We start from the raw sequence: 13,384 nt of genomic DNA on the forward strand, positions 1-13,384 counted from the left end.
AATTCTGGGAGTTGAAGTCCAGATATCTTCAAGTTGCCAAGGTTGGGAAACACTGCTCTAAGTTACTAAATTTAAAGAGACAGTACTTACCCTGTTTCTTACAGCTATTGAGCACAAGATTCAGAATCTCTTTTTCTTATCCATTAGCTCCAGGCAAGGTCTGTGAGACCGGTGAGTACCACTTACCTTCCCTACCAGTTTGCATAACAACAGCATGCATTTTCCCCATTTTCATCAGAGGCTTTTGAGTCACTAGCAAATTCAGTTATTCGAGTTATTCGAGTCAATTTAGCATCTCTGCAAATTTTGTCATCTTCATCAACTTCTTCTTTCCCTGAAGCATTTCGTGCACTTTCCATCTTTGTAGATTAATGAAGTAGTTTCTATAACTGTAACAAAAACTGTATTTTCCTATATTATAGGGTGAGGCAATGTTTAGTATCTTAGGTAATGCCATCAAACCAGGAAAAGTGTAAATATGTATGTAGGGCAAAAGGGCAGAAGAAAGTCACTCGAGATTAGAATTTTTATAAAGAATAGGCAGATTGCCAGACCAAAAGTGGATAAGAGTAAATCTATTATTCTTTATTACTGCTGATTGCTTGTGTCCAGTAGGTCATGAGATTCTACTACAAGTCTGCCTCACCGAATGCTCATCTTGAAAAAGCTATAGATCAGGGGTCCCCAACCTTTTGGATCTCAGGGACCACTAAATTCAGGACTGGGGGAGGGGACATAGTGGGCTAGCGAAAATGGAGCTCTACCCCAGAGCACCCAATTTGCACTGAAAGATGTTGAAAGAAAATGCACAAGCCACACCCACACTGTGGTAGTAAAAATTTTGGTAGCCCTTCACTGACTAAATTCATAATTTTAAAGCCCACAGATTACTAATAGTATCTCCCTAATGATTGTCTGGATGGGTGTGGCTTGGTTTCCATGTGACTGGGTGACTGGATGGGCATGGCCAACTTGATGTCATCCACATCAAGGGGTGCCTCACCGGCCTCTACCCACCCCTCTGCCAACTAGCCACTTCTCACCTGCACACCTGGGCTCTAAACAGGAAGCAGTTGTTCATTGAGATAGGCAACTCTCATAGATAGTTTAAATTCTCATATCTGAGCACTTTTTTTCTTACTTACAAATTTATTGAAGAAGATAAGTCTCTGTTTTCATTCGCTCTTCTTCCGTCCTTCACAGAAATGTGAGAATTCAGATGTTAATATACAGTGATCCCCCGGGTATCACGATCCCGATCATTGGGAACGGGCTAAATCGCGATTTTTCAACCCGGAAGTCAAAACACCATCTGTGCATCCGCCCTTTTTTTCTATGGGCACGCATGCGTAGATGGCGCCGGGCAGATCAGCTGCTGGGCGGCTTCCCTGGGTCTTCCCCCTCTTGCTGGCGGGAGGGCGAGCGGCGGGCATCAGTTTGCGTGGGCGGTGGGGAAACCCCAGCGCCGCTTCCCAGCTGAGTCCCCTTCCCAGGAACCCCAATCTTCGGCTCCTCGCTAGCGCTGCGGAAGTAAAAACACCATCTGCGCATGCGCAGATGGTGTTTTTACTTCCGCAGCGCTACTTCGCAAAAAACCGATCATTGCGAGGGGTCCTGGAACGGAACCCTTGCAATGATCGGGGGATCACTGTATATGAAGATGGCTTTACCATTCCATTATAAATGAACAGGACAGCAAGAGAAGCATTTAAATGCTTTTGATGCTATTTTTCTGATCAAGTTAATATCTAAATGGTCAGCTTTGAAGATAACAAATAGGCCATGAAGATGTATCTGGAAGTGTAAATATATATATATATTGGGCTGAGTTTTCAAATCTTTTGGATTCACTGTTGTAGCCCATCTGCTGCAAACCTAACAAAATATAATTACTGAATTTTACACCTTTTGGAAACTGGTAGAAGCTTAGTTTTCTTTCTAGCATTGTTAAAATCACAACATGTGGGCAAAACCTAAATTTACTCATTTTATCCAAGCCCCAGGACTTACATTGTGCCTGCTGCTGCTTAAATTACTTCCAAGCAATTATTATATGCAGCGATCAGTGACAAACCTCTATTCTAATCTGGAATTTGTGCGTTCAATATTATGGAGATTGTTTGTGTCTTTTTTAAAAAAAAAATTGTGATCATTTAAGTTTATGTAGTATAATGCCAAATTTCATAACATCTATGGAAGTTGAAGAATGTGCAAAGGCGGTAATGACATGTTATAATGAAAATTCCTCAAGGTGTTGCCACTCTAGGAAGGGCAGAAATAATTAAGAGATAATTGTCAGTAGAATAGAACTGACAGGAAGTCCTGCTTGTAGTCCTGCTGCTACAAGAATGCCTAGATGAAGTTTGGGTATTTAATAGAAAATAAATGTCATGACAGGGCCAAGGTTTACTATAAAAAAAGTGAAATATCAGTAGCAGGTTGATCGTTTTGCATGCATGAACAATGTGTCTATGTGGGAAGAAATTAAAAAAAAAATCTATTCAAACTTTCCCTGGATCTGTGCCCAATTCATGGAAAGTTGAATAGGAATCAGCTTGTAAAATCATCATTTTTTTTCTCCAAAGAATTTATTGCTTAAGATAGGTATGATATTCCTCATTCAGAATCAAGATTTGGGCCCATTTTTGGAAGATGAATGGGAATGGAAGTTGCAAAGTTTGCCCTAAAAGTGTATCATAGAAACATAGAAACATAGAAGTCTGACGGCAGAAAAAGACCTCATGGTCCATCTAGTCTGCCCTTTTACTATTTCCTGTATTTTATCTTACAATGGATATATGTTTATCCCAGGCATGTTTAAATTCGGTTACTGTGGATTTACCAACCACGTCTGCTGGAAGTTTGTTCCAAGGATCTACTACTCTTTCAGTAAAATAATATTTTCTCATGTTGCCTTTGATCTTTCCCCCAACTAACTTCAGATTGTGTCCCCTTGTTCTTGTGTTCACTTTCCTGTTAAAAACACTTCCCTCCTGAACCCTATTTAACCCTTTAACATATTTAAATGTTTCGATCATGTCCCCCCTTTTCCTTCTGTCTTCCAGACTACACAGATTGAGTTCATTAAGTCTTTCCTGATACGTTTTATACTTAAGACCTTCCACCATTCTTGTAACCCGTCTTTGGACCCGTTCAATTTTGTCAATATCTTTTTGTAGGTGAGGTCTCCAGAACTGAACACAGTACTCCAAATGTGGTCTCACCAGCTCTCTATATAAGGGGATCACAATCTCCCTCTTCCTGCTTGTTATACCTCTAGCTATGCAGCCAAGCATCCTACTTGCCTTTCCTACCGATAAATTTAGTACTTTGAAAAGTATATTTTTTAGAATTTTTTTAGAAAATATCCCACATTTTAATTTAGTGTATCTTTGGATGCATATACATATCTATTTTTTATGATGTACATCAAATCCTGGGTGTAGTTCTTGAAATGCACTAAATGTGTTACACCTGAATAAATGAAATGATACTGATAATACCAGAATTAACAAAACAACCAAGGCATTAATGATTCCCTAAATGATATCAGTACACACATCAAAATAATACACATGCTGAATGTATCTTGTGATTAGCATAGAAACATGGCAATAATTATACTGGATGTATAAGAAATTTTAACAATTCAATTCAATTCAATTTATTAGATTTGTATGCCACCCCTCTCAGTAGACTTGGGGTGGGTCACAACAATAATAACACAATATATAACAAATCTAATAATTAAAAGTCATTAAAAACCCCTTATTAAAAAGAAAACCTACACATAAGCATACCATGCATAAACTGTATAGGCCCGGGAGAGATGTCTCAGTTCCCACATGCCTGGCGGCAGAGGTGGGTTTTAAGAAGGGGGCAATTCTAATCTCCGGGAGGAGCTGGTTCCAGAGGGCCGGGGCCACCACAGAGAAGGCTCTTCCCCTGGGTCCCACCAAATGACATTGTTTAGTCGGCGGGACCCAGAGAATGCCAACCCTGTGGGACATAACCGGTCACTGGGATTCATGCGGCAGAAGGCGGTCTTGGAGATATTCTGGCCCGATGCCATGAAGGGCTTTATAGGTCATGACCAACACTTTGAATTGTGACTGGAAATTGATTGGCAACCAATGCAGACTGCGGAGTGTTGGTGTAACATGGGCATACCTAGGGAAGCCCATGATTGCTCTCGCAGCTGCATTTTGCACAATCTGAAGTTTCTGAACACTCTTCAAAGGTAGCCCCACGTAGAGAGCGTTACAGTAGTCGAACCTCGAGGTGATGAGGGCATGAGTGACTGTGAGCAGTGAGTCCCGGTCCAAATAGGGCCACAACTGGTGCACCAGGCGAACCTGGGCAAATGCCCCCCTCACCACAGCTGAAAGATGGTTTTCTAATGTTAGCTGTGGATCAAGGAGGATGCCCAAGTTGTGAACCCTCTCTGAGGGGTCAATAATTCCCCCCCCAGGGTGATGGGCTGACAGATGGAATTGTCCTTGGGAGGCAAAACCCACAGTCACTCCGTCTTATCAGGGTTGAGTTTGAGTCTGTTGACACCCATCCAGACCCTAACAGCCTCCAGGCACCGACACATCACTTCCACTGCTTCATTGACTGGACATGGGGTGGAGATGTACAGCTGGGTATCATTGGCGTACTGATGATACCTCACCCCATGCCCCTGGATTATCTCACCCAGTGGTTTCATGTAGATATTGAATAGCAGGGGTGAGAGGACTGACCCCTGAGGCACCCCACAAGGGAGTAGCCTATAAGTCGACCTCTGACTAACACTGACTGCGACCGACCGGAGAGGTAGGAGGAGAACCACTGAAGGACAGTGCCTCCCACTCCCAACCCCTCCAGCCAGAGCAGAAGGATACCATGGTCGATGGTATTGAAGCTACTGAGACCCCCTGTCCCAGGCCCGCCAGAGAACAAAATGGTCATAGTAGCCAGTATCAGGATCTTAACATTGAACTACAATGACTCTGGCATAAAAGAGTACAGGTGCTCCCAATGGTAATAGGCACACTGGGTGCTGTACCAAAAGACCTCAGCTGACATTTGAAAACAACAAACATTGACAAAATCACAATCTGTCAGTTGTAAAAGGCCACTGTATTTGGATCTGCGTGCATTATACAAAAACACATCACACAGTCCTAGACGCTTGGGAAGTATTCAACTTGTGATATTGTGATATGAAATCCAGCATATAAATCTCATTTGCTACGTATTACTGTTTTTTGTGAATAACAACAACAACAACAACAACAATAATGGCATCAAGCAGAGTCAGAAAAGGAACTGGAAAAAATTACAAAATATTGTGAGCTGCCATTGAAACTATATGGCTATGGATGAAACATATAATCATCAGTCCATTTGGTACCATGTCGAAAAATTTCACAAAACCCATCAAGAATTTTCAACTTCCTTCAATAACACCAGAGGAACATAAAAAAACTGCGCTACTAGGAATAACATATATTTTAAGAAAATACTTGGTTGATACCTAGGAGGATGGCAGCAACCCTTGTCAACTATTAGCACCAGTCAGTGGTATTTGTAACACTTTTTAAAATGTTCAGTTGACTAAATTTCATGTTTAATGAATAAAAGAAATAATAATGGCAAGCATGATGATGCATAGTTTCTCACTTATATATTATATAATTCTATAACATGTTATTTTTAGTACTGGAAATTCAAATATTTGGAACACAAGGATCTGAGGTTTGGTGAATCATTGATATCGGAACTCAGTTTAACAGGCAATCATAGCTGTCAAATAGTATCAGATGCATTTCTCTGAATATTCAAAGTGTTTCTAGAAATTGTAATGGGATACACGATGGGATTTTTGAATTGTTGTCATATTGGTTAGTATTGTAGAAATATCTACATATTTAATTGTATAAATAATTTCCACCCAATGCTAAGAGGCTGTGTAGCTTTAGGAATCAGCTTAGTAAATGTCAATTTGTAATAATATTTGCACAAGGAACTCTGGTTAACAGAAGACAACTGCCACTGATGGACATATACGTATGTGTACACCTGTACACAATTCTGTCCTCACTCACAGAGAGCACAACCAACAAATATTTGGAGGTTTCCGCAAAAACAACAGCACGAGTATAATCAAGCTTATGATCTCAATGACATCCCTTATATTTAAGTTATGTAGTCAAGAAGTGGTGGCCTTTCATCAGCACTATCCTGCATTTGGAATGTTTTAGCATGCTGCTTTACATTAATTATTTTCATGTCTGTTCATGTTTTGATTGTCAGCAAAGGTTTCAAACACTGTTATGTGTGACGAGTGGCAGAAATTAGAACTGTGCTATTTATCTTTTAACTTGTATCTTGCCATTTAAAAAGTCAGAAACTTGTGGAATAAGTGCAGTGTCTATCATCTTAGAGGACACTAGTCAACCCATGGGATACTGGATCATCTTTTCAGAGATATTTCCTTACCTAGAAAAATAAAATCATCAAACATAGCAAAAACAAAGCCAAAAAAGTATGATTGGATAAAAATGTAAAGAGAGAAGCAGCAATTTCCAATTTCTTGCTAGGTTCCCACCTCTGTCGTCAGGCATGGGGGAATTGACATGTTCCCTCCCCCTAGGCTTATAAAATTTATGCATGGTACGCTAGTATGTATGATTGGTTTTAATTTGTGGTGTTTTTTAAATTAACTTAAATATTAGATTTGTTTTACATTGTATTGTTATTGCTGTGAGCCACCCCGAGTCTACGGAGAGGGGCGGCATACAAATCTGATTAAACTTAAACTTAAACTTAAACTTCCCCATTGACGGTGCTTATGAGAAGCTGGCAGGGAGCATTGGAAATCCTCCTCCTCTTCCCCCTCTCCCTCCCCATCCCCCTCCTCCTCCTTTGCTGCAAGGAAAAGGAAAGAAGGGAGCCACAATATGAAGAAAACTACATTCCCACCAGTGAAAGGCTGCCTGTTGCCAGTGCTACTGGTGCACTCCCAGCACATACATTGGCATGAGATTTGGCTTCTTGCACATGCATGGATGCGTGGCAGCAAAAACCTGCTGAAAATCAATGAAATCTCGCATGCGCAAGCATTCACACGTGAAATTTGGCTTCCTGTGCATGCAGAAGCCAAATATCGCACCAACAACTATCCTTGCCCACCGGTCAGCTGGAGCTATGTGTGCAGCTCCATTTTTCCAACCAGGACTGCACATCTGACTGTACTGGCTGCAGCCCAAATACTGATCCCCACTCTCTCTTCTAGCATGTTACCAAGGGCTCCTTCCTTCCAGGAAGAGGGCTCACCTTCTGTCAATTACCTGCACACCTCATTCAGTCCTGCCTCACCAGCAGGCATCCAAGTCACTCCCCCATTGTTCCATTCCCATCCACCATTAAAAGATTTCAGTTTCAGATTGAAAGTAGTCAATTGCTGCTTGCCTATTAGACCTTGTTGTCTGATTGGATACAGGGCCAGAGAGCAGCAGGAAAGAGAATTATTATTATTATTATTATTATTATTATTATTATTATTATTATTATTATTATTAATTAGATTTGTATGGCACCCCTCTCTGTAGACTCGGGGTGACTCACAACAACAATAAAACAATGTATAACAAATCTAATAATTTAAAAGTCACTAAAAACAGTCCTCCCATCTTCCCCTGTTTCCATGAGATGCTACTACTGGTCTGCGTCACCAAATGCGCATCTTGAAAAAGGTATAGATCAGGGGTCCCCAACTTTTTGGATCTCAGGGACCACTAAATTCAGGGATGGGCTACTGCCCGGATGGGGGGGAACGGAGTGGGGTAGCGAAAATGGAACTCCATCCCAGAGCACCCAATTTGCACTGAAAGTTGTTGAAAGAAATGCAGGGCATCTTGCATAAGCCACGCCCACAGTGTGGTAGTAAACATTTTGGAAGCCCATCACTGCCTGTTTCATATAAAGGGTTTCAATTTAGTCTATATCCTTGAAATGTCCTGGTAGCTATCATGCAAGAATTAACTAGTATCACTCATGCTTTTCAAGGATAGCACAGTGGTGTCACAAAATAATACTTTTCCTAATACCACATATCAATCCAATTCATCCTCCCCCATGCCTATATCTTGTCAAGAAGGCAGATCCACCTCTATATAGATAATACAGAGGCAGAAAGCTCAACTTTAGATGTAACCTCTGAATTATGGTTTCTATGAACTGTGGCCAACTCAGGTAGAGAGGTTTCTTTACAAGCATCAGGGTCCTTGCCCATCTACATTAGGCTAGCTGACAGCTTCTCATTCCATTATTTGTATTTATTATCATTGTTTGGCCATCTGAGATTTTCATGCCAAGGATTGTGACCCACAATTACTCTCAGGGAATTTTATCATTCTAAGATTGGAAATTATGAAACTGTAGTAAATCATTCTATAGCGAAAGAACCATCAAAATGAAAACCCTCATGAAACTTCTTCTCTATCATCAAGCTGTTTGATATTCCAGTCTTATAACAACATTAGTTGCCAGTTTTCAACACAGCATTTTACTACTGAGAAAAAATTGATAACTGAAACAATTCAAGAAGAATCCAGAAAAGTCTGAAATGATGGTGATGATCAGCAAATATCTATGATATAAGTTGTACATGAGAAAAATGGGTCACTTGTCATCAAATATTCTGTGTCCTGTAGATGCTGAGGCCTTCAGCTATGGAGGAACCTGAATTTGTCCTGCTGAAATGTGTGAACTGGTATTTGCCTCTTAAGGGTTAACTACTGGATAAAGATAAAGAGTAATTTATATAAGCAAGCCTTTGGACATTTTTACCTTATTAAATAAATGTGACAACTTGTCAAAATGTTGTCATGTCAACAGATAATTTGTGAATTCATACTGACACAGAAATGATAGGGTAGGATGATTTGGAAAATGAAGATGATCTCGAAGAGGCCATTCATGTGTTCAGTTGTTCTCCAAAGATAATTATCCTGCGAAGTGCTATGTCCAGCCATATGAGACCAATCGCCTTGCATCAGCTGTGTGGCCTTAAGGCAGCAGTTAGTTGTCCATCTTAGCTGGATGAAAAATAAATGTGTGAAAAGAGGAAAACCACCTTGTAATCCTGTAGTGAGTTTGCCCATAGATTCCCTTTTTGCAAACAGAGTGGCTCATGGTACTATAAAAAAACCCCTCCTCAACTATTTTCTTTTCATCAGCTGATCATTATAAGCAACTAGTAGACAGGAACAGATTTATGATTTCTCACTAGTAATGATAGGGGAAATCGGCCAATCTTGAACAGGATCTCTGGAAGAAGATTATGAAAACAAAAATCCATGCTGCCCCTCTGTAGAACAAATCAGGTATAATTATTTCTTTCATAAATTCATTAGGAGCCATGGGAAAATGAGAGGGAAGGTTTAAGTCCTATTATTTACATTTTGTGAAATTAGGTGCCTCATGAATCAAGAAATAGATCCAATTCTGTATGGCTGCCCAGTTCTATGGAGTCTACGGAGAGGGGCGGCATACAAATCCAATAAATAATAATAATTTCATATGGGTAGGATAATTGGGCGGGTAACTGTTAAAACAGAATAAAACCAACAAGAAAAAGATAAATGGGCAAAATTAGAAACAATGTAAGAATCATAAAATAACAGTTGAGAACAGATGACATGACACCTTCATTAAAACCATGACCAAGAATTTGACTCACTGACACTTTGGGTCCCAAGTTTGATAGCAAAAACAGAGGCTAGCAGAGTCAAGATAAATCTAATATCTGAGAGAATATTTAGTTGAACAAAAGCAGAATGAAGGGGTGAATGAAAGCTTTTGAGGAGGTTTGTAGGAATCTAAGATAGGGAGATATATAATAGCTATTGTTGTTTTAAACATGATTTAGTCTGAACTTACCTTTTCTTGATCCCCTACTTTTCATTGCTTTTGCTTACTGTTTCTCACTTTACTTCCTTTCCCTTTGGATAACATTGTTCACTCTGAAAAGGAATAAAATATTTGGGATTATGTGTGCTAACATATATTAAAGCAGTGATGGCGAACCTTTTTTGGGTGCCGAAAGAGCATGTGTGCACGCTATCATGGATGCACGAGTGCCCATACCCATAATTCAATGCCTGGGAAGGGTGAAAACAGCTTCCCCCATCCCTGGAGGCCCTCTGGAGGCTGGAAACGGCTTCTTTCCCAACTTCTGGTAGGCCCCCTAGGCTCTTTGGTGCCTGGGGAGGATAAAAACGCCGTGCCCGATCCCCCTGGAGTCTCTTTGGAAGCCAAAATGTCCCTTCCAGAGCTTCTGTGTGAGCCAAAAATCAGCTGGCCAGCATCCACTTTGGAGCTGAGCTAGGACAACAGCTCATGTGCCAGCACATATAGCTCTGTGTGCAATATGTGGCACCTGTGCCATAGGTTTGCCATCACTGTATTAAAGGAAATTGTGGACCATGAGTTAAGGGAATATTTCTTCACATATATTTTTTTTTAAAAATCATATAACACAAATATGTATAAATTTGAGGGAGTGCAGATGCCTATGCTAAAACTGACATGATCAAATGTACTTTTGCTTTTATATAGTATGTCATTCATATACAATTTTAGGAAACTGTAAAATGATGAAGCTTCTATTTTGGCAGCTGATAACTTGTGCCAAAAAAATGTTTGAAGCTGCATCTAATATGTAATTTGTATTCCAGAATGATAGGTCAATGTTTGTTCAGCCCACAAGAGCATCTTGGGATGTATTGCAAGCCAGATGGTCTTCGCTAATTAAGTTAGTTTAAGATATTGCTAATTATCACAGTTTGTACATAAGTTTCACGGGTGTGGATGGAAGCTTGTAGTTGGTGGACATGCTGCAGAGCTGCACTGATTTACCCAGTGGCTCACAGCATACCACATTTTCAGGGGAGAGGATTCCTTGGCATTTGCTGGAAAATTCCTTCATCAAACTCTGTGCCAAATTAGAGACTATATAGTCAAAAAGCTGGAAATAGCTTCTTCTTCATGAGGTCAGTAACAAAGGCATCATCAAACACATTTGACTAAGCCAATATTTTTTTTAATTTCAGTGGAACAATTCACCCTTTACTTTCTCCCACACTGTCTATTAGAAATCTTTTTATTTATTTGTCAAAACATGTGCAAGATAGCAGGTATTTGGAATAAATATAAACAAAAACAAAGTAGGCATAGGTAAATTTGGACAATAGGACAGTAATACAGGGATGGTAGGCACAATTGTGCGTTTATGCACACCCCTTATAGACCTGTTAGGTGAGGTCGACTGTAAACAGTCTAAGGTTAGAGTTTTTGAGGTTTGGAAAAGAAATCAGAATCAGGTGGTACTTTCCAGGCATTGATCACTCTGTTGCTGAAGTCATATTTTCTGCAGTTGAGTTTCGAACTGTTTACATTGAATTTAAATCTATTGTGTGCACGTGTGTTGTTGCGGTTGAAGCTGAAGTATTTATTGACAGATAGGACATTGGGGCAGATGATTTTATAAACTACATTCAGATCAGATTGAAAGCAACGTAGCTCTAAGCTGTCTAAGCCCCAAATTTCAAGTCTGATGGAATAAGGTGCATTCTGTTGCAAGTAGAGGAGTGGATGACTCTTCTTGACACCTAAAACTTTGAGTGGTTGTGTAATATGGAAACAAGCAAGCAGCACTGTCACAGTTCAGATCTGCAGAAAATCTAAAGTAGATGCCTTGAGAAAGGACAGAGAAAATCATGGGTAATGCCAGGCATTATGTGCCAAGGACAAAAGACTCACAATCTTTAGGCTGCAGTCTTAAAGCCATCTATATCCCAGATGAAAACTCATTTAAGAACTCTGTGAGGTAGCACGAACGTACAGTAATTCTGCTACAGAAATGGAGGCAGAAAATCACTTTTTTCATACATTAATTGATAGGCTATCTTGGAAAAGTCTTATTTTGATTAATCCACAATACTTAAAGTGGTTGTAAAGACAGGATGACTATGCAAAAGGTCCCGACCTTTTGGGATGGAAGATTTAAATATGGATATTCCCAGTGCAAATTCAATACTATGTTTCACATTCCACATATTCATATATCCAGTGTGTAGGGTAGATATGATGCTGGTGAATAATTACAGCTAATATTTTGATGGTGATTTGAGTTCTGCCTATGTTTTTGCATTCCTCTTGACACAGCCAGAACTCAAATTCTAAATTCAAAACACTAAATTTATTTATTCCAGCATCCCACAAAATGGAAAATAAATCCTTCATGTACATCAGCCCTAGATCTGGTGCCAGGCATGGGGGAGTTGAGATATTCCTTCCCCCTAAGCCATTACAATTTATGCATGGTATGTTTGCGTGTATGTTTGGTTTTATAATAAGGGTTTTTAGTTGTTTTAGTATTGGATTGTTACATGCTGTTGTTGTTGTTATTATTATTATTATTATTATTATTATTATTATTATTATTATTATTAATTGGATTTGTATGCCGCCCTTCTCCGCAGACTCAGGGCGGTTAACAACAATAAAGTTGTTAACCGCCCTGAGTCTGCGGAGAAGGGCGGCATACAAATCCAATTAATAATAATAATAATAATAATAATAATAATAATTTTAAATTTTAAATTTTAAATTGTAGTGAGAAGGACTGTTCTTTGTAGTGGGAAAAATAGTGAGACAAAAACAGTTCCAAACTCAAATCCTGGATGCAGAGCTTTCAACCTGCCGAGCTTTCAATCTGCAGATATGCCTTGCTGTGCAATAAAAATACCTGGTACCTAAATAATTACATTTAAATTGTAGTTTTTAAACAATAAGGATCTCTCTTTATCTTGAACCATAATATAGCACTGTGATAATGATGGTGAAGATGAATTATAGTAATGGTTAACATAGTGATTGTCATATAACAACAATAAACAATTGCAACCCAATTCAACTTTCATTTTTCCATTAGTCAGCAGGGGGAAACAGCTCTGTCTAAGTATCTTTGTGTGGATGTTCCAGTGCTGTGTGGTTTTACCATGGAAAAGTGGTTCTAGAACTGGGAGGAGAGAAGACTAGTTGTGTTTTTTTTTAACCTCACCGTTTTCCAGTGTTGAAGGATGCCATTGGGAAGCATGGGAAGGAATAAGTAACTTGAGGAAATATATCAGTGGATGTAATAAAAAGCAGTTGAGTGACTATATATATAATTAAAAGTTCAAGCTGATCAGCAGGAATTAATAGAACTCTGTGCCTTGAAATGCTGGGACTGTGATTTCAAGAATGTTCAGCTTTTAATAATGTTTTAATTGAGAAAGGCAATAGAATATACTGTAAAATTTAAAACAGGAGAAATTTTGGTGTTTTGTTT

This window comes from Erythrolamprus reginae, chromosome 3 (genome assembly GCF_031021105.1).
Source record: "Erythrolamprus reginae isolate rEryReg1 chromosome 3, rEryReg1.hap1, whole genome shotgun sequence".
Classification (NCBI taxonomy): domain Eukaryota; kingdom Metazoa; phylum Chordata; class Lepidosauria; order Squamata; family Dipsadidae; genus Erythrolamprus; species Erythrolamprus reginae.